Source organism: Oreochromis aureus, linkage group 20 (assembly GCF_013358895.1).
Source record: "Oreochromis aureus strain Israel breed Guangdong linkage group 20, ZZ_aureus, whole genome shotgun sequence".
In the NCBI taxonomy this organism is placed as follows: Eukaryota; Metazoa; Chordata; class Actinopteri; order Cichliformes; family Cichlidae; genus Oreochromis; species Oreochromis aureus.
In genome coordinates this window covers 5,989,925-6,016,520 of record NC_052961.1, presented here as the reverse complement: position 1 = coordinate 6,016,520, position 26,596 = coordinate 5,989,925, and the positions used below count along the sequence as shown (strand labels likewise).

The 26,596-nt window shown below is 39.5% G+C and overlaps 1 protein-coding gene and 1 long non-coding RNA gene across 2 annotated transcripts in view; both read left to right on the top strand.

Moving 5' to 3' along the window:
- Positions 1 to 415: 415 nt before the first annotated feature.
- LOC120435206 lies at positions 416 to 6,485 on the top strand. The gene is made up of 3 exons (XR_005609586.1): positions 416 to 530; positions 2,303 to 2,335; positions 6,460 to 6,485. It is a non-coding gene; the product is annotated as an uncharacterized LOC120435206 (long non-coding RNA).
- Positions 6,486 to 6,494: 9 nt separating this feature from the next.
- LOC116320801 (deleted in malignant brain tumors 1 protein) overlaps positions 6,495 to 26,596 on the top strand; it is a 90,568-nt gene continuing 70,466 nt past the window's right edge. The window contains exons 1-4 of the mRNA XM_039604276.1: positions 6,495 to 6,619; positions 6,836 to 6,948; positions 8,488 to 10,496; positions 13,804 to 13,916. The gene's annotated coding sequence lies outside the window, so the exon portion shown is untranslated. The remainder of the gene's footprint in view (positions 6,620 to 6,835; positions 6,949 to 8,487; positions 10,497 to 13,803; positions 13,917 to 26,596) is intronic.

Sequence of the window (26,596 nt, the reverse complement as noted above, 5' to 3'; positions counted from 1 at the left end):
TTCTTTGAACTAGTGGAAAGGAGAGGGAATGGGGTCTTTAAAGCAGTCACACTTCAACTGTGAAACTCCCTTGTCCTTATGGTGTATTGATACTATTGAAACATTTCAAAAGCAGTCTAATGTTAGAAGAGCTTTTAGGTAAACTGTTATTATTCTTCTTATCATTATTATATATTTTATTAATTATATTTTTATTATGATGTTGATTTGGGTGACAATTATTTGATAAATATTATGTATTAATTTTTAAACATATTAACCATCCCTATGCTTAAATAAATAAAATTGTTCTTTTAAACTTGTGCATTGTTTGACTTTTAAAATTTTTGTATCAGGTGTAAAATGACTTTTTAAATAAAGTTGTTTTTAATGTGAGCAGCTCCTATTGGCTCGTTTAAAAGAGGGAGGAGCAGATTGCACCGCCTAGCGTCTAGTCTTCGCGGTCTTTCGTCAGTTGCGCCTTTTCTCTCCCTGGTGTTTGAGAACATGGAGGACAAAAGGATACCAAAGAATCGAAAACTATGACAAAGGTAAATACTTAAAGTTTTCTAAGTTTTCATCAATGGTTATTTTAGTAACTTTCTATAGTCGTCCTAAACGGTAATAGGGGAGAAGCATAACATCTTTAGCTAGCAGGTAGAACTGGGTTAATTTACTGCATTGTCTTTGGCAAACATAATTTAAAGTTAATTACAAAACTCTTACTGCCTATATTCTACTCGAAAAATTCATCTTATCTTATTCTGTTTTCATTGCGCCATTCTCTCTATACAGTTTTTGAATTTACATATTATAACGCACACGGCAGTTTTTTTTTCTGTGCTTCTGCAACTGTTTCTTAGGTTTTCCTATCAGGTTTTTGTAATTAATTAAAAAATATATATTATCTTTTTTGGCTTTAGTGGATTCCGCTCAGCTAACTCGGCCATTATGCACTACCCAGTAAACAAAATGGCTGAACAGTATCTTAAATGTTTGAACATGAGCTAGTCATACCATGTCACGTAATATTCATGTGCAGTGTAGCAAGCTCACCTTATAGGGGTGTAAAACATGAGGTGTATGAGGTGATTGTTTAAATTACAGGAGTAGATGCCTGCAGCTGAAACAGTTTTCTGATCTGAACGTGAACCTACTGGTCACGTTTACGGTAATGTTACCAGATATGCATTGTACTATAGGAAAACGTGGTGGATCAGTGTGCAAAAAGCCCCAAAAGAAACACACAGCTTCTTTAGCTCAAACACTGTCTGATCTCTTAGATACTGTGCTGTTCCATCTAGTTATTGGTTACTGAGAAATGTTAGGTTATTAATTAATTAAGAGAGTGCAGCTGTTCAGATCAGATGGTGAAGTAGGAAAATGCAGAACATGTTACTATAGCTGAATACTGTGTAGAAATACTAGTAATAAATCTAACTCCCATTTATGGCTTTTACTACTGTGGGGCTAAATGAAAATTACAGACATAATGAAATCTGCTACACTTACAAAGCTTAAGTTTAAAACAATTATTATATATTAAGCATTTTTTTGCTCTTTTTTTAATTCTTTTTGCTAATAATCGACTCAATTTTATTATCAAGTTCAAAGACCTATTAAACTTTTAAACCATTAAATCCAGGAAATTAGATGCCCGTAAATGTACGAGACCCTCTTTATGGCTAGTATCCCCAAATATTTAATAATTCTTTCTAAAACTACACAAATTTTGTTCTTTTCAATTAAATAGTGCATGTTTAATGTATTCTTGAGCAGGTAAAAATTCCACTAAATTAGTTTTGCATATTTTAAGTATAATCAAGTTTTTTATAGTTTATGAGTACTTTTAATTTGGAGATTTTGCCACTTGTTTTGAAGTTTGGATAGTGCTTTATAGTAATTTGTAAATGTTTTGAAGTCATCTGGCTTCTTAATAATTTAATAAAAAATTAACAAGCCATGTAATAATTTGAAAACCACTAGGGACCACTTATTACTATGTCACCAATTTTTTACTTAAAGGAATTTAGGAATTATGTCTGTCAAGACATTTGTTCTGGCATAAGTCACCATTTTGATATATCTTCCTGTGACTTTAAAGTCTGTCAGCTAGTTAGATACATTTTTGCACTGCTAGTGTTTGCTGCTTGAATTAGTCAGTTTACCATATAAACACATGCAGTGCCTTTCAAACTTTTAATTACACTGTTCATTTTGTGCATTAGTAAGAGAATCTTTTATATTGAATTATCCTGGGAAAAAACGAATATGTTTATTTTTTTTTCTCATGCACTTTCTTTCATTTCCTTATCACGTTTAGATTCTTCAAGATCACAAGCACCATCTTTAACATGTAAGTAACTTTCATATTATTTGTATTACTTGTTGTTATTATTATTATTACTTTTGAAAAGTGATGGTCTTTGGGGCATCCTTGAAAGGAGTGCATTACTTCATTTTTTTTTTTTTACTGGTATTCAGTATATATATATATATATATATATATATATATATATATATATATATATATAATATATATAATATATATATATATATATATATATATATATATATATATATATATATATATATATATATATATATATATATATGCACAGGAGGCAATGATCACTTTTAAAATTTAACATTTATTTAAATTTCCATCTTTTATGCTAACAATAATGCCAACAGTGTTCTCTTCACTTGTCCCACAACTCTGACAGTTTTGGTCCTCTGCTCTCCTCACAATTGGCTGATTTCCATCTGAGCTGCTACTGCAAACTGCATTAAACTGATTTTACATTGCCTTGTTATTCTAATCTTTATCTGCGTTTTGGACTACAAATATTCACACCTGCTGCTAGTAACCACAGCTCACAAGAGTGCAAGGCGTGTAATTCAATAAAGTGATCGATGTGTTCACTAGCTGATTTCAATAAACCAGTAACTTATCAAATCTATATTTTATAGGAAGTACATTACTGATAAAAGTGGTAATAAACACGGTAACCAATAAAAATTTAAATTTCCTGTTAAAAAAAAAATACTGCTGTGAGCTCGGTTTTCTAACACCAGGTGTGAACATCTACAGTCTTTAAGCTCTGGTAAAGATTTAAAAATAAAAGCATTAAATAACATAACATTAAACACTAAGTTAGTTTGATGGTGTTGACTGCAGCAGCTCAATGTTAATCAGCTGATCGTGATGGAAGCAGATGAGCGTCTTTCATCATAGTTGTTGGTGATGTGTTGGTCGAAATGAAACGGCTCTTAGAGCCGACTCTTTGAAGTGAACGACGACATAAGCGTTTTTTTTTTCTTCTTTCTCTCCCTCTCTCTTGCACTTTTTTTCCGCTTCCTCCACACGCGAGCCTTGTGCTTTTGCGCTGAGAAGAGGGGGAGGGGCGGTAGTTACACTCGCAGTAGCACAGTAACAGAGCGGGAGGGAGAGAGAGAAAGAGAGCCAGGGACAACAACGTCACATTAGAAAGGTATAGTAATCATCCACAACTACTTTCAATTGCGGATGATAAAGGATTCAGAAAGTTTATTCATGCAGGCCCATATGACAGAGAATGTGCATTTTCTTTTGTTTTCATATTTTAATTTATATTTGTGTTGTGGTTTGCAGTGTTTTGTGTTGTTTCACTTTAAATTTGTTTAAAAGGAAAAAGCTGAAAATTTGAATAGTTAAAAGTTGAAATGTAAATAGTTGTTTTTGTATTATATGATTTATTTATTACATTTTATGTGGAGAGAATAAATAAAAGTATATTTACGGTGCCCGCTAGAGACAAAGCACGTACAACCCCCCAAAACATGTAAAAAATTCCAAAACACGTAAAAACTCCATAGCACGTACAAACTCGAAGCACTTACAAAACACAACAGAAGTGCTCCAGGATGCTAGGCACGGTGTTGAGCTTTTGTTACCTAGTGGCTACACAAGCCAGGAAGTACCAACGACGGATTTGGTGTGTGGTAGTAACAGGTAAATGAACAGTTTTGGAATTATTTGAATATATATGAGTGCTTGTGTATAAATACACAAACAATACACATATGCTTTCAATTGTGTAATTTAAGTGATCTAGGTAGCTCTGTTTTGGAAGTTCAGTTAACGCTAGAAATGTGTTTTAGGGTTTGTCGTGTTTTTGTCTCTAGGGCCACCCTATATATTTATATATAAACATAAATACAACCACGATTCTTTTTTTACATTAGTAATTCCTTTTGTGCATAATTTTATATTGTTGTTAATAATAAATTAATTAAAGCAACAAAACAACCTGAAGAGCCGGTGGGAGCCCAAAGAGCCGGCTCTTTTTAGTGAGCCGAGCCGAAAGAGCCGGTTCTCTAAAAGAGCGGAAATCCCATCACTAGTTGTGTAATATGCTGGTATTGATATGATCAAAAATGAACTGAGTTGTTTCGTATTCTATAGAAATTGTACATCTAATTAATAACAAGGCTTTCTGCTGATGTTATTAATTAAAATTTATTGTTTTATTTTTAAGCAACAACTTTTAGCATGCAATCAGTCCATGCTGTACAGGACAGATTTGTAAACTGTGCATACAAAAATAGACTATTTTACAAAATTGCTCATTCAGCAAATGTAAATCACAGCAGATTTTTTGTTGTAGTGCACTGTCACAACTAGAAATGTGGGGGAAGTCCTCAAAATTGAAGGCAGAACAGGAAAATACATGGAAATAACAATTTTCCTTTAAGCACATCAGTAAAGGTCGATCCGGATACTTGATAACTGTTGGTATAGGTATGACATGAATTTGAATCTCCATTATCACAGGTTTTAATTGGGAGGCAACATGCAGATATACAGGAGGACTATAAACAGCAATTCCTATTGCATACAACTGTTTTAGAAAATACCAACAACACTGTTAATTTATCACTTGCTGGTCTATAGACTTTACAGTGTGGATGGATGGAAAATCCATCTGGCTCCACTCTGGCTGAATTGGTGCTACAAACAACTCTGCGCTCGGCTTTCCTGGCTGTGTGTGGATTTATACTTACACATCCAAATTTTGACCCTATTTTCTTCCTTTCAGCTGATTGGTCAATTTCATGTCAATCACCAATTAAACAATCAATCAGAGAACATCTCCAGAAGTTGATTCTGTTCATCTGGACGTAGCGTTTTCAGTGGGAGAAAATGCTGAAAGTGCTACGTCCAGATGAACAGAATCAACTTTTGGAGATTTACTTACCTGGATGATTGAGCATGCATCAAGACAATCAGACAACAGATAGGTTTGGCTGTTGGAGGGCTGCATTACGGAGCTTCAGGTCCTGGAAGAATAAATTCCCTTTTACATACCAGACCAGCATTTTTCTTCATTACCAAGAAGGAAAATAGTCTGCGTGTCAGAGTTCAGTGGTTTTTGTGTCACAGGGCTTATAATATGTGTATAAATCTGGCCAGGGACCATCACATCACACTGCTATCATATTTTTCTGTTGCTATCATGTTTCTTTTCTGAGATGTTGTTACTTTTATGACAGATGTAACGAGAAATCTTCCAGAAAGTTAAATTTTTTATTCTAATCAAATATTTGATTCTGATAACAGATAAACTTTTTTTTTTACTTTTGTTCTGCTATGATAGTTTATACAAATTTTGGCCAATTCCTATTTATTTTAACCCTCAGCCCCCAAAAAGTCGCCAGCGACAGGTTTTTCCAAACCTGTCTCGTCAAACCTGAGCTCTACCAGGGGCCCAACACGCCTGGACTTGTAGAAGAAAAGAGATGTCCAAAAAATAAACCACAGGGTCAAATACTTGATTTTGTTCAGTGTTTTAGAGTTATTAATTTGAATTGACTAATTTAAATATTTTATTCATGTACATTTTGATTGCCTTCAGTAAAAATGGCAAAATTTCAATTTCTTTTTTTTTCTGTTATTAATCCTTGATTACATTCATATAGTATACAGTAGAGGAAAAAACCTACCAGATGTGTAAAGTAGCAGTAATACTGAAAAAAGGGACAAAAGCACACACAGTCACAGCTGATTTTATGACACTTTTACAGCTAAAACAATATATAATTCGGTTATCCTGCGTAACATTATTGGGGATAAAGGGTTAAGGAACCGCAATTAATTTTTTAGTTTAGCTTGTGTTTACTACCATATTTTTTTTTATCACCACACAGTAAACATTAAGTAATATGTAAAGCGTCCATTTATCCTCCATTCGGTCCATTATCTTAAGCTTAGGCTGCTGCCCTCAACCCAATCCGGTACTAAGTAGAGAGGCCCAGACTTCGCTCTCTCCAGGCACTTGGCCCAAAGGCAGTCCCAGGCCAGCCGAAAAACATTGTCCCTCCAGCATGTCCTGGGTGTTCTGGGTCTCTTCCTGGTGGGACATGCCCAAAACACCTCACCAGGGAGGCATCCTAACCAGATGCCATTATCTAATCTGTCCTTTTGTATGTTCCCCTCAGGTTGCCATGGTAGCAGATACAGGGGAACAAGTGTGAGACGATGCCACAAGAAGGATGATGAAATTCCTCATATGACCTGAGCTGGCTGTGGAGTACAACATGCTTGGCCGATATGGGAAAAAAAAGTTCAGAGATTTACGTCTTTTTAATGTTGTGTATGGTAAGTTAGTTTCACTTGAGACATTTGAACTTTAGAAAACTAAACTTTTTTAATAAAGTGTTTGAAAGTGTAAATGAGATTGGTTATCATGCAATTTATATATATATTTTGAGGCAATAAAGTGAAATAAACATTGTTCTTTGCAAATCATCACCAAATTAAGTAAGCTAAGATTAACTTTACTTTGGCTTGCCCATTTTTCTTCTTCATTTGCAGAGGCACTGAAGAAGAATTATTTAACATCAAAAGTCAACTTGCAAGAAGCAAAGAAGGCTCTCTCCAAGTGGTTCACTGGAACTAAAGACAGAGGAGGACCGAGGGCTGCAAGGGTACAAAATAGACTTACGGCTCTGTAAAAAAACAAAAAAAGAAACCCTGCTGATTCAAGATAAGCTTTTGAGTTTTCCATCTGACTTTTTCTCACTGTTGCAACAGTTCCGAATATCTAAGGAATTTTGATGTAGTTTGGCATTTCTAGTTTTTTAAAAGTTTACGCACTTTGGAATACAGTTACGTAAAATCACAGTTGTTGGACAAAATAAATGTGAAAAATGTTGTTTTGTATACCCTCGTGATTTTTGAAATGGTTTTATTTACAAACTAGTTTTTGTTTGTGGTCAGCTTTAATATATTTGGTGTCTTTGTGTCACAGAACCCGTATTAGCCATCTGAAAAATTGATTTTGTGATTATTTTACTACATGGGGCCCACTCGGTGCCAGAAATTAGCCAATTCAAACTAGAAGTAAGATGCAACTACAGAACCCACTGATAATGCCATTCCAACGTTTTAGCTCATGTTTTCCTCATGTTGTACCCACTAAGAACTTGAAAGATGGGGCCCGGTTGGGTTTCTGTGTACTTTGCCTAGTTGGGGCCCATTTAGTTCCCAGATTTTACCAATATAACACCGAGATGGGCTTTTTAAAATGGGGCCATTATGGAACCCCATGGACAATCCCACTTAAACCCACTTTTTAGCCTATGTGGTAACCACATGGTACCCACAAAAAAAAAACTTGAAAGGTGGGGCCCGGGTGGGTTTCTGTGTACTTTGCCTAGTTGGGGCCCATTTAGTTCCCAGATTTTACCAATATAACACCGAGATGGGCATTTAAAATGGGTCTATTATGGAACCCGCGGACAATCCCACTTAAAACCCACTTTTTAGCCTATGTGGTAACCACATGGTACCCACAAAAAAACTTGAAAGGTGGGGCCCGGGTGGGTTTCTGTGTACTTTGCCTAGTTGGGGCCCATTTAGTTCCCAGATTTTACCAATATAACACCGAGATGGGCTTATAAAATGGGGCCATTATGGAACCCGTGGACAATCCCACTTAAAACCCACTTTTTAGCCTTTGTGGTACCCACAATGGTACCCACAAAAACTTGAAAGATGGGGCCCGGGTGGGTTTCTGTGTACTTTGCCCAGTTGGGGCCCATTTAGTTCCCAGATTTTACCAATATAACACCTATATGGGCATTTAATATGGGGCCATTACGGAACCCGCGGACAATCCTATATGGGGCCCATTTTTCAGCCCATTTCCAAACCATATGGGCCCCACATATAAATGTTGGCTGGGTTGCCTCCACCAGTGTGTGAATGAATGAATAGTGGAATTGTAAAGCGCTTTGAGGGTCTTGAAAAGCACTATATAAATTTAATCCATTATTTTTATTATTATAAAGACGGTAAGACACGCAATAGTATCTACAAATGCATCTTAAAGCCGTTATATTAGCACTCGGTGTATTACTAACATAACCACATTAACATTATTGACACTCACTGACTTTTAATAGTCATTCTATAAATGCTGTCCATTTAAATGGCCTTACCTGTAACACTGCTGTATTCACCAGATTCCAGCCAGAGTGGATTCTGGAGTCTTCCCACGCTCCTGTTAGTGATCCTCCATCTGGATGGATGATAACAATCTTCTGAACAATCTAGCAGGTGGAGTTGGCCCATATCTATGGCAATGATTTCTGCTAATAACGCCCATTGTATGGACTGATAACATCCGAAGCGGGTGAATAAAGTTACCCAGTCGCTAGCTGTGCCATTACCAAGCATACATCACTCCCTCCATCAATGCAATAAACGATACAAAAGTAGTAGCCTGTATTTAATTTATCTGCTTTTTTTCGGGTAGTTGTTCACATTATATAATTTGTGTTCAGTATACGTCACTAACAATGTGATTTCAGAAATATATAAATATACGGACAACAGGCTCATCCGCAGAAATCTATTGTCGTCAATAAACAACGTTTAGGAAGCTCTATAGTATTCAATAAGTGTACCCTACACATCAATTCTCGACGCGAGGGGGGTACCCTGCGCGTTGATAAATGAAGCAGAGGGAGCCTGACCATGCGTCACACTTTTGACGAGTTAGGAGTGAGAATGTGTTGGAACTGCATTACCAAAACAAAAAATAGTGGGTAACACAAATGACAGTCCAGCAGCAGGTTCCATAACATGTTTCAGGAACAGGAACTAAATGGTTTTATTTGGTTTATGTTCAGTGGATAACAACTTCTAAGTTGCTAGTAGATGTGATACACTCAATATAAATGGAGAGATTATTTACAAACCTTTAGGAACCTCTGCATTATCATCACAATATTAGACAGTTAGGTTCTTTGTATCTTAACCTGTCTTTGATCTAAACTTTGTCCACTTCAACATTTTTCAGTCTGCTTTTGTTAATTTGTAAGTTATCAGGGTGTGATTCTTAATAAATTGGAAATCATTTTAGCAAAAATTTTCATTTTTGAATATCAAGAGATCCTACGCACATGGCAAAATTGGTAAGGCCCGAATCTGTCCCACACAATGTGCTTACATATGCCCCACGTACTGCAAAGAATGACGGCTCTTTAGTGGTCCAGATCAGGTTTGCCAGAGGTGGCCAGCACAAGGCCAGTTGCAGACACACTCGTGGTCCTGTGCTGGCCCAGAACAGTCTCAGCTCTGGACCCAGATGTCAGCCTTTTGTATACCTTAATCAAGCTATGTTATAACAACATGTGCCGTATTTAGCACAGATTAAAAAAATCTCAACAAAGGAAACGCAGCAAATTTATTTTAAATTGAATAATTTATATAATTTATAATTAGCAATATATCAAATAATACTGCTGCTGGAACATAATAGTGCAATAGTAACATGCTTCCTTCATACACACATTCACACTCTGAATACTTGACATGCAGGCTGGAGGAGCCAGGGATCAAACTACTCACCTTCCGATCAGTAGGTGACCTGCTCTACCTCCTAAACTACAGAGAATTCTGAGTTAAGTCCCACCCCTTCAGAACCCTTTTTTCTCAAAAGGGAAATGCTTGTGGTCTTGTTGATACTTGTTCACATTCTAAGCTGCAGCGCTCATCAGATACAAACTCTCTGCCAAAGATGAAGGACTTTCTGACTAATTTTCCCTTTAGGGCTCTCAGCATTTTTGTTACCATCATTGGCAGTTTCACATACAATATTTTACTTGAGCGGAATGCGGCATGCACTTGTAAAGATCAAGCTAATGACTGCAACATGTATATGGCCATGCCAACTTTCATAATTTTTTTCTTAGTACTTTGGACAGACAAGACATTACAGAAGACCTGGAAATATGCATTTGGATGTAAACAGGGATGTGTCATGATTCAGTTATGTGGAGTCTTCTGGAGTCGAATTATTAAGGCAATTTGTGTTGGTCTGCTGTGGGTTGTCTCTGTGCTCGTTGATGGAGACTGGTATATTTGTTGTAAGAGTGGAACAGAACAATCACAGTTAGCCTGCAAAGATAAAACCAACATCACAGCTGAGGAAAAGGTGGCCATCAATACTCTGAAAAACACATCAGTGGTGAGTGTTTTTCTTTTTTGGTTCCCTTACAGAATTTAACACTGTTTAATCTTATTTTAATTGATCTTCGATGATTCATTTTCAGCTTATTGGATTCGCTGTGCTCTTGTGCATAGTTTTTCTGCTGACCCTAATGTCACTGTGTGATTGCTATCAGTGCTGTAAATGGTGTAATGGCTTCTGTAGAAAAACAACTGTTGATGACATAGTGATCTTGGAACAGGGAGAAAGGGTACTGAAAGAGATACTCAGAGATGCAGCAAAACAAGAATTGACCAACAACATCTTTGAGAAAGTTAAAAATGCAGATGAAAATCAACATGCAGCAGCTTCTGCTGCAGCAGCAGAAGCTGCAGTGAAAGCTGCAGAAGCCGCAGTGAAAGCTGCAGAAGCTGCAGTGCAAGTAGCAGCAACAAAGCAACATGTGCAAGATGCAGCAAAACCTGTAGAAGAAGCAAAAGCTGCTGCTTTGCAAGCTCAAGCAGTAGCTGCAGCGGCTGTAGCAGCGAAAGCAACAGAAATAGCTAAAGTAAAAGCTGCAGCAGCTGCAAAAATAGCTAAAGTAAAAGCTGCAGCAGCTGCAGAAAAAGCTAACAAAAAAGCTGCAGCGGCTGTAGCAGCTGAAACAAAAGCTGCAGTGGCTGAAGCGAATGCTGCAGCTGCAGATGCAGATGAAGCGGCAGCAGCTGCAGCGGCAGCAGCTGCAGCGGCAGATGAAGCGGCAGCAGCTGCAGCGGCAGCAGCTGCAGCGGCAGCAGATGCAGCGGCAGCGGCAGCAGATGCAGCGGCAGCGGCAGAAGCTGCAGCTGCAGCGGCAGAAGCTGCAGATGAAGTGGCTGAAGCAAATGCTGCAGCTCCAGATGCAGATGCAGCGGTTGAAGCGAATGCTGTAGCTGCAGATGAAGATGCAAGAAAAGCTACTGAAGATGCAAGAAAAGCTTCTGAAGATGCAAGAAAAGCTACTGAAGATGCAAGAAAAGCTACTGAAGATGCAAGAAAAGCTACTGAAGACGCAAGAAAAGCTACTGAAGACGCAAGAAAAGCTGTTGCTGAATCTATAGCAAAATCTGATAAGCAATCTAAAGCAGCTCAAGCAAGAACTGCAGCAGATAAAGCGAGAACTGCAGCAGATAAAGCGAGAACTGCAGCAGATAAAGCGAGAACTGCAGCAGATAAAGCGAGAACTGCAGCAGATAAAGCAAGAGCTGCAGCAGGACATGAAAAAAATGAATGTTGCGCATATTGTTGTTCACTTTGCAAGAAGGCAAAAAACGCGGCAACAGCCTTATGTGCAACTAAAGATAAAGCTAAAGCTCTAGCTCAAGATGCAGCTAAAGCTAAAGCTCTAGCTCAAGATGCAGCTGTAGAAAAAGCTGCAGCAGAAAAGGCAGCTGTTGCTGCAGCTGCAGCGCAAAAGGCTGCTGAAGCAGCAGCTGCATCTTGCACTGCAGCTGCAGTGGCTATAGTGCAAGGTACAGCAGAAGGTAAAGCGCAAGATGCAGATGCTGCAGTGCCAGATCCAGGTGTTGCTGCTGCAGCTGCAGTGCCAGATCCAGGTGTTGCAGCTGCAGCTGCAGTGCCAGATCCAGGTGTTGCTGCTGCAGCTGCAGTGCCAGATCCAGGTGTTGCTGCTGCAGCTGCAGTGCCAGATCCAGGTGTTGCTGCTGCAGCTGCAGTGCCAGATCCAGGTGTTGCAGCTGCCGCTTTAGCACACAATGCAATTGTTGCAGCTGCTTCTGCTTCTGCTGCTGCTGCTGCTGCTGCTGCGGCAGCGCAAGATGCAGCTGATGCACAAAGTCAAGATGAATGGATAAAAAAAATCGCAGAGATGCTGATGCAGACATGATTGTGAGATTGCGAGATAAACCAAAACTTTCTAAGCAACAAAACCAACTGTGGAGTGACCTAAAGCAAGATGCAGCGGGGAATGTCACAACTGCAACAGAGGGCTTACCAGACTTCAGAAATGACTGACTGATTCTGATGTCACGAATCAGGTGCAACAAAAGGACTATTAATATATTTTGGATTTTTCTTTTTGAATGACTGTTCAGTGACTGCTTCTTTCTGCTCTTGTAAATGAGACTCAGACCATATTAATCCAGAAGAAAACATTTAATGCATTGTTACCTATTATTTGTGAGAATCCTAGTTTTCTGGTGCCCACAGCAATGTAAGTAACACAGGGAATTGTCCGCATCTTTTTTATATTATGGACTATGTGAGGACGGAATATAGAATATTTTTAATTTCTGTCATGTGTATATTGTTTTAGCTCTTTTAGTCTTTTGCAAATGTAATCCAAATGCTACAAAAAAGCAGTTAGAAGGAAAAGAAAGGAAATGTATTTCTTTTGCTTCTGCTCCTGCCGTGAAAGGATTTAGTTAATGTAAATCTTTACTTTACAGTCACATAAGGGTATTGTGCCTTCTTGTTGCACTGCTATGAAAATAAAGTCATTTTAGTCTCACGAAATTGGAAAGATGCTTGTAAATTGCATTATTTTGTCTTTATCCAATCATGGCATGAATTCAGTTATGCTCCTGTCTAGGATGTAGAGTCACTGATGTTCTTACCTGTTTGATTTTATGGTATTTTTTTTCTGTATTATTTTTTTCTATTTCATTATTTTGTTGTTTTATTGGCCCTGAGTTGTCTCCATAATAAAAGTCAGATTTTAACTAAACTGATTCTTTGTTATTTTGATTACACAGAAGCCTTTGACTCTCCTGTATTTGAAATTTAGTAAAGAGTCTGAGTTTCTTCTTCTGAAAAAATCCAATAATATTAGACAATATTATAATATTGTAATTCAATATTATATCCTGGGACCATTTTCTGCCACTTGCTTGTTTTAATTTCAAGCCATTTCCACTGTGTTGAATGGAATGTAGCCACATTTACCAAAGAGTGTGTGTGTGTGTATATATATATATATATATATATGTACATATATATATGTATATATATATATATATATATATATATATATATATATATATATATATATATATATGTGTACATGTGTGTATATATATATATATATATATATATATATATATATGTACACATGTGTGTGTATATATATATATATATATATATATATATATATATATATATATATATATGTGTACATATGTGTATATATATATATATATATATATATATATATATATATATATATATATATATATATATATATATATATATATATATATATATATATATGTATATATATATATATATATATATATATATATATATATATATATACATGTCATGTCTGTCGGTCGGTCGGTCTATTAAGAAGAAGGACCAGCAGCCGCTAGGCCCAGGATCCTCCAGCAACCACCGGGCCCAGGATCCTCTAGCAAGGCACCAACAAGTAAATCGACAGTGACTTCAACGGCCCATCACAAGGTAATACCAATCTCACCATTTTCAAAATGCCGCCTAAAAAAGCAAACCCAGGAGTTGGAGGAGATTAGGAAATCGCTTAATTTCATGTCTGATGAACTGAGCAAAGTGGCTAAACAACAAGGTATGCTACATGACCTAATGGATGAAATAAAACAACTAAAAAAACTTGATAAAGGAGAAGGACTTCAGTCTCTGAGACTGAAGAAGTCACTTGGATGAGTGACGAAACGTTTCTCCCACAAAACGCTACGTCCAGATGAACAGATTCAACTTTTGGAGATTTAATTTCCTGGATGATTGAGAATGCATCAAGACATTGACCCAGATAATCACTTCTACAATAACAATAATAGTACTTGTGAGTACTATACAGATGACCAATTTAATATGAATATTAAAATGGCAAATGCATTGTCGGTCATACATTTCAATAGTCGAAGCCTGTATAAAAAATTTTCTAAAATTACGGAATGTTTAAGTAAGTTAAAAAAGTTTAATATAATTGCAATATCAGAAACATGGCTCGATAATGAGAAAGTTAGTGAAATGGGACTGGAAGGATACAAATTATTTACAATGAACAGGGTGAATAAAAAAGGAGGCGGTGTTGCTTTATATGTAGATAAAGTTTTGAAATGTAGTCTGATTGAATGTATGTCAAGCATCATAGATGACGTAATGGAATGTGTTACTATTGAAATCCATGTTGAAAAAGCTAGCAATATAATTATAAGTTGCATCTATAGGACACCAGGATCATGCCTTGAGACATTCAATGAAAAACTTGCTGCTATGTTTAGCAACCTAAATGATAAAAAAGTGCAAATAATTTGTGGTGATTTTAATATAGATTTGCTAAACCCAAACGGACATCAGAAAACAACAGATTTCATCAGTACAATGTATAGTAACTCCCTTTTCCCTGTAATTATAAAACCAAGTAGAATAACAATTGATACAGCTACATTGATAGATAATATATTCACAAATAAAATTGACCATGAAATAGTAGGTGGACTTCTTATAACTGATATAAGCGATCATCTTCCTGTTTTTGCAATTTTTCAAAATTATTTTGGGATTAAAACTAAAAAAAAGAATCAAACATTTGATATGATACGACATAGAACAACAAGAGCCATTGCTGCCCTCCAGGTGGACTTAAAGGAACACAATTGGAATGAGGTTTTTGCAAATGAAGATTCAAGTAGTGCATATGATGCATTCCTATCAACTGTAATTTTACTATATGAAAAACATTGTCCTTTAATGAAAATCACTAGAAAGCATCACAGATCAAATAAGCCATGGATCACAAAGGGGATAGAAGATGCAATAAAGGATGCAATGAAATAAAGGAGTGTGAAATATATTTCTTTTGTGATGTAAAATAGGATGTTTAAAGTTTGAAAGTGCTTTAATTCAAGAAACGCATGAGTGATGTTATGAGAGGTTGAGTTTATTTTTCTGATCGAAAACACATAAGTGTATACGCTACAAACTGACCTAAAGAAGGGTGACGTGTGTGGAGAAGTGTTAGTTGTCCTGATGTTGGAAAGAGCTCTATTTAAAAGTGCGTGAGTGAAATGAAGGTGTATTGTTTTTAAATCAAGATTTAGGAGAATTACTGATTGTTTGTAGACTGTGAAATTTAAGGGGAGATAGAGTCTGCCTGTTGCCTGCAGAGTCTGCACAAACAGGAAGTGTGTGTGTGTGTGTGGGGGACAGGAAATGCATGCCCATAAAAGGGAAAGTCACTGTGACAAGTGTGCATCCAGAGAAGAGAGAGAGAGTTAACTCTGGGCAGATGAAGCAAATGCAGGTTTTAAGATAAAAAATGAATATGATATTAATTCTATGCTTTAGTGTGCCGATACAGGTGGACTTCTCTCAACATTGATCCTTGAGTACAGCGGCTAAATGATTAACAGAATTGGGAGGAAAACAGGCCAGCCTTTGGCTTAAAATTTGACAGCTTCACCTCTCATTGTCTCCTTATCCTGAGAAGGAGCTTAAAGAACAGTCAATTTCCTGATGAAGACCGACAGAACATCGTGGACTTGAAGAATTAACTGAAGCTAAAAGCAGTGCAAGCGAAAGCAGTAACACTGACGACGACTGATGAGTCCAGCAGTATGAAAGATGCAACATGCATGCTGGTGAAGAACAGTGTGATGTGTCTGCTTGAAGGCACTGACTCTCATATTTGCTATGCTTGGAGCAATCTTGGAAGAGAAGACTGAAAAGATGAATGGAGAAGAAAACAGAGCAAATGAAAATAAGACCGAAGGAAGAAGAATACTGAAAGATCAAAACAGAGAAGAAACAGACTGTGTTTGCTGGAACTTTGAAGCCCGAACAGGACACTGTGAATGAAAAAGGACCAGTGAGAGATGAAGCTGGACGAGTTTGACTGCGAGAATATAGGATATGATTGGATTGAAATTGAAGCCGGAACTCATGATGGTTTAGGGATGTCCACCACATCACAACAAAGAGGTAAACAATACAAAAGGTAAAAATAATCAGAAAATAACTGACAACTATATTAATGAATTGAACACACACATACACAAGTTGTTACATGTGAGATCATTTTTGAAATGAATCAGAAGTGAGATAGTTTGAATCTAAAGCTCAGTGAAAAAATGCATGAAGTAAAACTGATTATAATTTAAGATGCAATGAAGAAACAGCTTACACGTAGTGTACATTAACATGAATACATAGAAATGCAACGAAGAACTCAATGAATTAATTCAATGAAGAAGCAGCTTACACTCAATTAACATAAAATGCAAGGAAGAACACGCTTACATGCATGGCATAATTGGTATTTCTGACCAGAGATAGAGAAATGGGTCATTTAAGCACTTGGGATAATAATGAAAATGTCTTAGTTTTGTTATTTTCAGGAGTAAAGCAGAACCGGATCAATTCTCCAGATCCAGCAGTCGGAAGAAATTAGAGGTTGACATCAAGGGATAAGTTAAGGCAAGTTTCTGGTTGAATTGTTCACAGCATGATGTGTCCATGAACCTGAAAAGCAAGCCCTAGCTCCTGGCTGAAGACTAGGAGTGCTTTATTTAAGGTGGGAAATTAAAATTTGGGTTAGTAATTCGGGGAAAAAGAAAACTGACTGCTTAACTGGAGAATTGGGAAGTGTCTGGGAGACTGCGAAGCCATAGATGCAAAAATAACATACACAAACAGAATCCATTAACCTTACAAAGACAAGCTCCTGAAGCTTAATGCATAGAGAGATTGATTAAAACCTGGCTAAGAACACAAGCATATGCAATGAAGATCAGCTTGCTACTTGTATGAGTGATAGAATGGTGTGAATGTTTAATAAAATAGACTTAAAGCTTGAAGTTGAAGTTGACTCAGAGGAGTTATATGACAGGGGAGTGAGTTATGGAAATTAACAGAAGAAAAGTGATTAAAGCAGTTTTAAAAGAGTGACTTAGGAGTGCTCTCGTACTGAGTGATCAAAACCAGTGATTATTATAGAGAGAAAATGAAAATAATTCAATAATGTTAAGGTTCAGAATATTGAGGGGGAATCCAAAAAATAACCACAGATCCAGCCTGGTGCACTTAGACGGCATTTTAATGAACACATGTGTGAGTCCGAACGCTGTGCAGATTTCAGCGTCGAACTAAACTTACAATAATTAGACAAAGGTTTTATAGGGTTGGCAGTCTTCCTGTTACCAGGCAGACTTAAACAAAGCATACGTCACTCCAAAACCACAATGACTTTTAACATAGTTTAAAACAGAACATCTTCTTCGGGTCGAAGCCAGGTGCTTCCTCTCAGCCCGCCTTCGCTGTCGCTTATCTTCTGGGACATCTGGTGTACTTCCTGGAACAGACTACCACGTACGCACCCAAACTTTGCAGTTATAAACTCTTACCTAAATGAGTCGATCTAATATGTGTGTGCGTGCACGTGCGGGGGCGCGTGCGTGCTGTGTACTGCGTACGTGTCGTGACCTCTCTCACTATTTGTGTCTGTATGTGTGTGTATGTCTCGTCTGTCTGTGCGCAGATGCTCTCTGCACCTTAGTTGACCTCAACTCAAGCAACCAGGCTAAGGCCATCCTGTGTGTAATGATCTTGACTTATGTAAAATATATAAAACAACTGTTTCAATCTAACACAACTACTTAAGGCTTAATCCGCAATAAATGCATAATAAACACCCTACTCTTTGGCTTGCACTCACTCTGCTTTCGGTTTCACTTCTGCAAGAGCCTGCAACTTCAAAAACATGTACTTCCTGTCGCTGCAGCTCAGTCTTCTCACCCACTGAAGACTCCAGTGTAAGAATATAAAAACACTCAAAAGCCTTTAAAATTATAAATTCAACTCAACAGTTTAAAGTGGTTCTTCTTGGACCTGTAATAAAGACTAATATAATACCAATATATTTGAACATCTAAATGCATCTAAATGCAACATCACTATTAACATGAAATGGTAATGATGATTATACTAATAGCCACAAAAATATCTTCCTCCTGACACATGTAAAAAGAAAAATAATCTATATAAGAGATTCATAAAACAGAGGACGAAAGATGCTGAGATAAAGTACAAGTTATATAAAAATAGATTAGTAAATATTATAAGAACAAGTAAGAAAGAATATTACCACACATTATTGGAGCAAAATAGAAGTAACACACAAGAAACATGGAGGATATTAAATAGCATAATCAAAAAGGGCTCAAAAAATAAGAATTATCCAGACTATTTTAAAAAAGATAAAGATATTGTGCTTGATAAAACTAAAGACATTGTAAATGAATTAAATGATTTCTTTGTAAATGTTGGCTTTAATTTAGCAAAAGAAATTCCAGAGTCAAGAAATAATAATGACCTAAATAAACATATTACTCAGAATGTGTCCTCCATGTTTATTGGTGCTGTAACTCATAGAGAAATAATTAACATTGTGAAGACATTTAAAAATAAAAAGTCCACCGACTGTTTTGGTATTGACATGAAATTAGTTAAGAGTATTATAGAATATATAGTGCAACCTTTCGCATACATTTGTAATCTGTCCTTTCGAACTGGTGTGTTTCCCTCACAAATTAAAATAGCAAAAGTTATTCCAATCCATAAAAATGGAGAGAGATGTCAGTTTACCAATTACAGGCCAATATCACTACTCCCACAGTTCTCAAAAATTTTAGAAAAGTTATTTGTTAATAGACTTGATAAATATATTGAGAAGCATAATCTTCTAAGTGATAACCAATATGGCTTTAGAGTGAAAAGGTCCACTTCGATGGCAGTGATGGAACTTGTAGAAGGGATATCTAATGCAATAGATAATAAGGAATATACTGTTGGTGTTTTTATAGACTTACAAAAGGCGTTTGATACAATTGATCATTCTATATTAATGAATAAACTAGAGAGATATGGCATAAGAGGGATAGCATATAAGTGGAGGAAAAGTTACCTGGATGACAGATGTCAATATGTTGAAATCAATAATGTAAAATCTAATCAGTTGAAGGTAACTTGTGGTGTTCCTCAGGGCTCTGCGCTGGGCCCTAAATTATTCATATTATATATAAATGACATATGTAGTGTTTCCAAACTGTTAATATCTGTATTGTTTGCTGATGATACCACTCTGTATTGCTCAGGTAAAGACCTAGAACAGCTTATGACTACAGCGGAAAAGGAATTAAATATATTAAAAAACTGGTTTGATGTAAATAAGTTATCATTAAATATAAAGAAAACAAAATTGATTATTTTTGGCACTAGACAAATGAAAAATGTATCTTAAATCAGGGTTAATGGAATTGAAATTGAAAGAGTGTACGAAAATAAATTTCTTGGAGTGATAATTGATGATAAGCTGAGCTGGAAGTCTCATATAAATCATGTGACAACAAAAATGTCAAAAATCATTGCTATTCTCTACAAAACAAAGCATGTCCTGAACAAAAAATCATTATACACACTTTATTGTTCTCTGTTGCTTCCATATATGACTTATTGTCTGGAGATATGGGGTAATGCATATAAAACAAATACTCTTCCTATTTTCAAGTTACAAAAAGGAGCTATAAGAATTATAAATCAATCAAACTATATAGAACCAACTAACATTTTGTTTATTAATCTGAATACCCTAAAATTTTATGATTTAGTCGAATATAAAATGGCACAGATAATGTATAAAGCACAAAATAACTTGCTTTGCCGCAGTATTCAGAAGCTGTTCAAAGTCAGAGAGAGTCAATGTGTGTCAAGTGTTCTCTGTCTGTGAGGTGCCCACACTTGAAAAAGACCAGACTTTGAATTTCACTCAATTTATTTTTTGACCAGTTTCTTAGGTAGCTTTTGCTGGATGGATAGGTAGGTAGGTAGGTAGGTAGGTAGGTAGGTAGGTAGGTAGGTAGGTAGGTAGGTAGGTAGGTAGGTAGGTAGGATAGATAGATAGATAGATAGATAGATAGATAGATAGATAGATAGATAGATAGATAGATAGATAGGTAGGTGAAAAACCGATAGCCCGTCTAGTTCAAAGTCTTCCTCACAGTGGAAAGTGGATTGTGCTGTGTTTGCTGTCCTCTCAGTATGTCAAATGACTGCTGCATGCATTTTAAGGTCTACTAGGCACGCCTGCCCTTGATTGCTCTAATTCAGCTCACCTGGCGGAGCGGTGCACACCAGGCCGCGCTTAGTTATAGATTGCACACAAGGTCTAATCGGCAGCAGCACAGAGCAGGTAGTGGGCAGGAGGAGGAAGAGAAGAGTAACAGCCACACCTACTAGGTCAACGCGACACCTCCCACTCGATCTTTTCTCAGCACTGCATGGAAAGATCGCACTCAGGTGGGCTGGTCCCTGGCTTGATCTTCCACCAGTAAAAGGACCACAAGACGCCGGATGTCTCGATGTAAAATGGTGCTCAGCTCAGGACTTCTGGTAGCGGATTTTGGACTCTTGACTGCAATGCTGGAACTTGGAGAGACCCTCACATGCACATCTCGAACAATCCCTTGCAGATGAACAGGTTTGGTCCAGCGAGTTGGCTCCAGGACCTCCAGAAGTTGTTGACCATGGTTTGTACTTCTTTCATCCCTCACATGATAGGGTCCAAACAGGTCGACAGATGTGAATTCGAATGGTGCAGCAGGATTTGACCTCTCTTTAGGTAAGTCTCCCATTAGTTGCTTACAGGTTCTTGCCTTTGCCTTCTTGCAGATGATGCACTGGTCCACGACCTTTTGGGCAATAATTCTTCCTCTGACAACCCAAGCCTTCATTCTCATCCGCAGTAAGGTTCCTGCCACTCCGTCATGTCCCTCGCTGTGTGCTTCTCTGGCAAGGAGGGTGGATAACCAGGCTTAGAATGGTAGAAGGGGAACAGCTTTGCGGTCTTCTTTGAAGGTCTGGATTCTGCCACCACAAACTAGAAGTCCACTTGTTGGGTCTCTGTAAACGACTAGTCTGTCTGTTGTGGTGCTTGGGAAGTTGACGCCCTCTTGTGCTGCCAGGCAAAGGTCTCGAAAAGCATCTCGTCTCTCGCTGACTGTGAGGACACCCGAAGATGGTACTACCTCCCACTTTTCTTGGTCTCTGGTCTTGGATCTCATGAACTTTTTGGCAGCCCTCCAGACCCACGCCACGCTCCCAATCAGCCTTCTCAGGTTGCTGAATCGCCTTTTGTCAATTAGCTGTTGGGTTGCTACTCCTGCTAGTGGTCTTCTCGACTCTACGTGTGCTGAGTCCTGAGCTGCCTTCATGTGGATTCTGGTAAGGACTGCAACAAAAGTCTTTTTCTGTAACTTTGTGACCCTTTCTCGAGCTTGGGCAGCGACTTCTCGGGCGGATTTCTTCAGCCACTCATCTTCAGGAAGTTGGAGAAACTTTGGACCCAACTGCCACTCGGAGTCCTCGGTTAGGGCATTTGGACTGGCCCCTCTGGTGAGAATGTCTGCAATGTTCGCTGACCCGGGAATCCACCACCAATCCACCACCAATCTTGGACATCAGTGCTACAGGCACTATATAAATACAGGCCATTTACCATTTACCATTACTCTGGATCTCACCAACACGGTTTGTGAAGAAAGTCTGGAAACCGTAGCTCTCACGCTGGATTGCACCCAAGACGGTCTGACTGTCGACGAGGTGGTACCATTTTTTGACCTGGATTCTGCAGTGCCTCTGGAAGTAGGTCTTCAGACGGGCAGCAAAGACGGCGCCACACATCTCTGCTTTAACAGGATCGCCTTTATGGTTGAGAGGCGTCAGTTTGGCTTTAGACTCTACTAGTCTCACGATGACACTATGGCTGCAACTCCAGCGAAGGTACATCACTGCGCCATATGCGTGTTCACTGCCATCAGAGAACGTGATGGCACTGGGCTCTGCACAGGGATCTGGTGGAGTCATGGCTCTAGTGAAATGCAGTTTCTTCAGGTCAGCATACTCTTCCAGAAGCTTTATGGCGTCTTCTCGGAGACCTTCAGACAAGGCTGCGTCCCATGTGTCTTCGAGGCGGTACTTTACTTTTGCTTCTTGGAAAGCTCTCCTTACCAGGATGGCACCCTTCTGTTTGACAGGAGTCACAAGACCGAGTGGGTCATATAGGCCGGAGACTTGGCTTAGCAGTTCTCGCCTGGTTAGTGGATCAGATGTTTGCTCTCCGACTTCTTCTCTGAGCAGGTCTTGACCAAGGCGCATTTTCCTCCTTTTCTTTGAAAAGTTCACTGCAACCATGACATGAAGTTTGTCATCATTGATGGTGTAGCCAAGGCCAAGGGCTTTGTTATCATCTTCCGTCAGCTGGTTTGGCAGGATCATAGTCTTTGGCTCTGATCGAGGCAACTCTTTCTTTGACTCCTCCCTCCAACTTTGACTGGAGTAGACCCAAGGCTTCATGTAGAAACCTCCAGCTCTCAGGATGTGCTCGATGTTGGCTGTTAGGCGTCTCAAATGGTCGAGGTCATTGTGTGATGTCAGGATGTCATCGACATAAGCATCTTCTTCCAGCACACGTTTCTCTTCTTTGAAGTGACTGAATGAAGGTAGGTTTGCAGTTTCTCTCATGGCGACTTGGGCTATGCAACCAGCAGGTTTGTCTCCAATGTTGACTCTTGTTATGGCATAGTCTTCTATGCCTGCATCATCTGTGTCACGCCACAAGAATCTGTGCGAGTGGACCTCTCGATCTTCCAGCCAGACGGAGTTGTACATCTTGCGGATGTCGCCAAGGGCGGCGTAGACACCAGCTAGGAACCTCAGCAGGACAGCTCTTATCAGGTTCAGGACATCAGGACCTTTGATGAGGATGTCATTCAGGCTGAGGCCTCTGCACTTCTGGCTGCTGTTCCACACCAACCTCACTGGGGTAGAGACCGAGTGTGGATTTGGCGCGATGAGGTGGCTTATATACCATACTGGCCCAGTCCAACTCTGCAGGACTTCTTTGGACAGCTTCACTGCAGCTCTGCGGTTTACCATCTCATGAACTTGTGCAGCATAGGCCGTCTTCCATTCAGGTTCTTTAGATAGTTTCATCTCGGTTCTGATGAATGTTGCTTCTACTGCTTTCCTGTTATTTGGCAAGGTTGCTGGATCTTCTACCCATGGGTACTTGGCATGCCAATGCGGTTCACTGCTGTGGTCATCTCCAGTTGAATAAGTCAGGCCATTTCTCACGATCTCCATCTCCCTCTCCCTCTCTTCAGCGAGCGTCATTTCTTTACCTCCTGGCTGGCAGTTCCCACAACGACACCCTCCACATCTCGGCTGGCAAGCGGCTCCAATGCTTTCCCACCTCCACCACTTCAGAAAGTCTCTGCTGCTGGTAGCTGTGGTGGATAGAGTCTCAGGGTGATCAGGATGCTGACAGGAAGCTAGTTCTTTAGTGAACTCTTGGTACTTGAATGCAGCAGCTCTCATTGATCTTGCGAAGTGAGTCTTGGAGGTGTGGACCATCAAGGTGACTTCCTCAAAGAGGTCTGGATGCGTGCCCCCAATTGTCTTGCCAAGTGGACCGTCCCAGAGCACCAGGTCACCGATGGAGCGGATCTTTGGGGGCACCAGCTGGCCTTCTTTATGGCTGATTAGAAGCTGGATCTCTCTGGGTCTGATGAGGTCTTGGAGAGGGACGTCAGGGAAGATCTTCTGTAGCTTCTGAGGTGGAACATGTCTTTCCACTTCAGCAATCTTGTCAAGACCATAGCAGACTAACTGGTGAGGCTTTAAAGTTCTTCTCGAGGTGTTGACACGGATCTTGAGAAGGTAGCGCTTGGTTGCCACAGACACCTTCATACCTCCGACACCCTGGATGACAAGCATGACGTCTTCACTGCGAAGGTTGAGCTTACTTGCAGCTTTATGGGTTATGCAGTTTGTGTCAGATGCTAGATCAATTAGTGTCCCAATTCTCTGCCCATCATTGGCGATAACGTCAAGGAGCATCAGAATCACAGGGTACTCTTTTAGACCAGTCTCCTCCAGTAGACCTCTCTCTGCTGCCATGGAGTTGAAGGCTCGTGATGAGACGTTGCAGAAAGCTTCCCGACACTGCTGTGCTAGCTCTGGCGATAGTTTAGAGATTAACTCTTCTTGAACCTCTGTGTACCTCCTCCTCTCAGCTCTCACCGGACCAGACTTGGACCTTTGTGATAAGGGTCATGGCAAGGGACAAAGAAGGTAATGATGCTGGTCTTTGCACTCTGGATTTCCACACAGGTAAGTCGTCTTTCTGCAGGGTTTGTCGTGGATCTCGAGGCACCTCTTGCAGGCTCCAAGTTGCTGCACTGCATCTTTTTTCTCCTGTTACTTTGTGTTGGTTCTAAACCGTCTGCAGATGTAGAGCTTTCTCTTGTGCTTCGGGTCCCCACAGATGATGCAGCCTGCTGGATCAGTACTGGATTTAACTGACTTGGTACAGGCGTACTTTATTGGGAACTTTGTTCTCTCCTTGGCAGGGTCGATGTCTCTCAGCTGGTCTAACTGCTCGTAGATGGACTCTTGAGATTGGAGGTATGCGAGCAGCTTGTCAAACTGGTTCTGAGGAGTCCCAGCGTTCTTTGGATCAGCAGCGTGGGTAAGCCAGTCTTTCTTTAGGGACTCAGGCAGCTTGCTTTCAATAGACTTTATTACTAATAGGTTCTTTATGGCATTTGCTTTATCCAGCTCATTCAAATCATAGAGGGCCTTTTCAACTGCGTGGATAAGCTCTATTATTCTTCTAGGCTGGTTGCTACGGACAGGAGGGATAGCTTGAAGCTCCTCAATGATTTCAATGGCGATGGTGGCTTGATTTCCATAGCGGTTCTCAAGGACTCTGAAGATCTCATCTGCCGAGGTGTATGTGGACAGGCGCAGATCTTTGGCCACTTTATCATCGAGACTATCGAGAAGTTGGAATTTCTTTACTTCCATGGACCTGGTTGGTTCACCTTGCTTTTGCAGAGCCTCCCATTCCTTCCACCATCTGTAGAACTCACGCTGGCTGCCGGTGAACTTTGGTAAAGCTGTGGCTTTCAGTTTTATGGCTGCGACCGGGGCTGCGTTGCGGACTGTGACAACTGCTTGGTCGGCATCTTTTTTAATTCTCTCTGCTTTGATCAGGGCCGCCTTCCCTGACACCAGCTTTGGAAGGCAGGTTTCAAGCTCCATTAGTCGACGATCACAATCCCGCCTCTCAACAGGAGGAGCCCAGCAGTTCCATGTCTGGTGTGCCTGCTTAGCTTTCTTCACCAGTTCTTTTAGGTGGTGGAGCATAAAATCATATGCCTCCAGGGGTGTATCAGGCTGAGTGGATGAGACGTTCTCACACTCCATTTCTGCTGCTTTTAGAGCAAGGGTCAGTTCTCTTTCACCATATGATGTCCACAGTGTCTCTCTGATCAGGTGCTTCGCCTCCTTCAACTTCTGCTCACATTCTTCATTTTCTCGACGTCTGCTCTCTGTTGGCCCATCAGCTCCGGTGTGCCCTCTGCTTCACACTGCGTGATGTAGGCGGCCTCAAGCTCCTCATTCACGTCAATCACTTTGGAGCCCTCTGCTGTGAGTCTCTTGAAGGAATCTTGCAGCTCCTCTACAGACATATCCATGTGGGTCCTTACTATATGGTTGGTGAGTCTGGAAAACAGTCTTTTTGCAGTGGTTCGCTCTATTTTCAGCTCTGCGAGTGACTTGGACTCAGCCATGCTGCTTTTTTGATTATTGGTCAGACAGGCAAACGGCAAGTTGAGATTTCCTCCAGGCCCCTAGGTGGAGTCTTCTCTGTCTTTGTGGTGAGCCTTTGGGGAGTCTTCACTGGTCAAGGCCACTTTCTTTACTGGCCAGGCCGGTTTTTCACTGTCAAGTGTTCTCTGTCTGTGAGGTGCCCACACTTGAAAAAGACCAGACTTTGAATTTCACTCAATTTATTTTTTGACCAGTTTCTTAGGTAGCTTTTGCTGGATGGATAGATAGATAGATAGATAGGTAGGTAGGTAGGTAGATAGGTAGATAGTAGTGATGGGTCCTGCAACACTGACGCACCGACGCATGTATCAAGCTCACCTAGCGAAGCCTGTATCGGTGCGTGCGTCGCTTTAAGAAAAAGTCACGTGATCGATACAGCTGCTGTATCGCTCATTGCCAACGCGCCAATCTGTGTTTAAAAAGTACCGCAA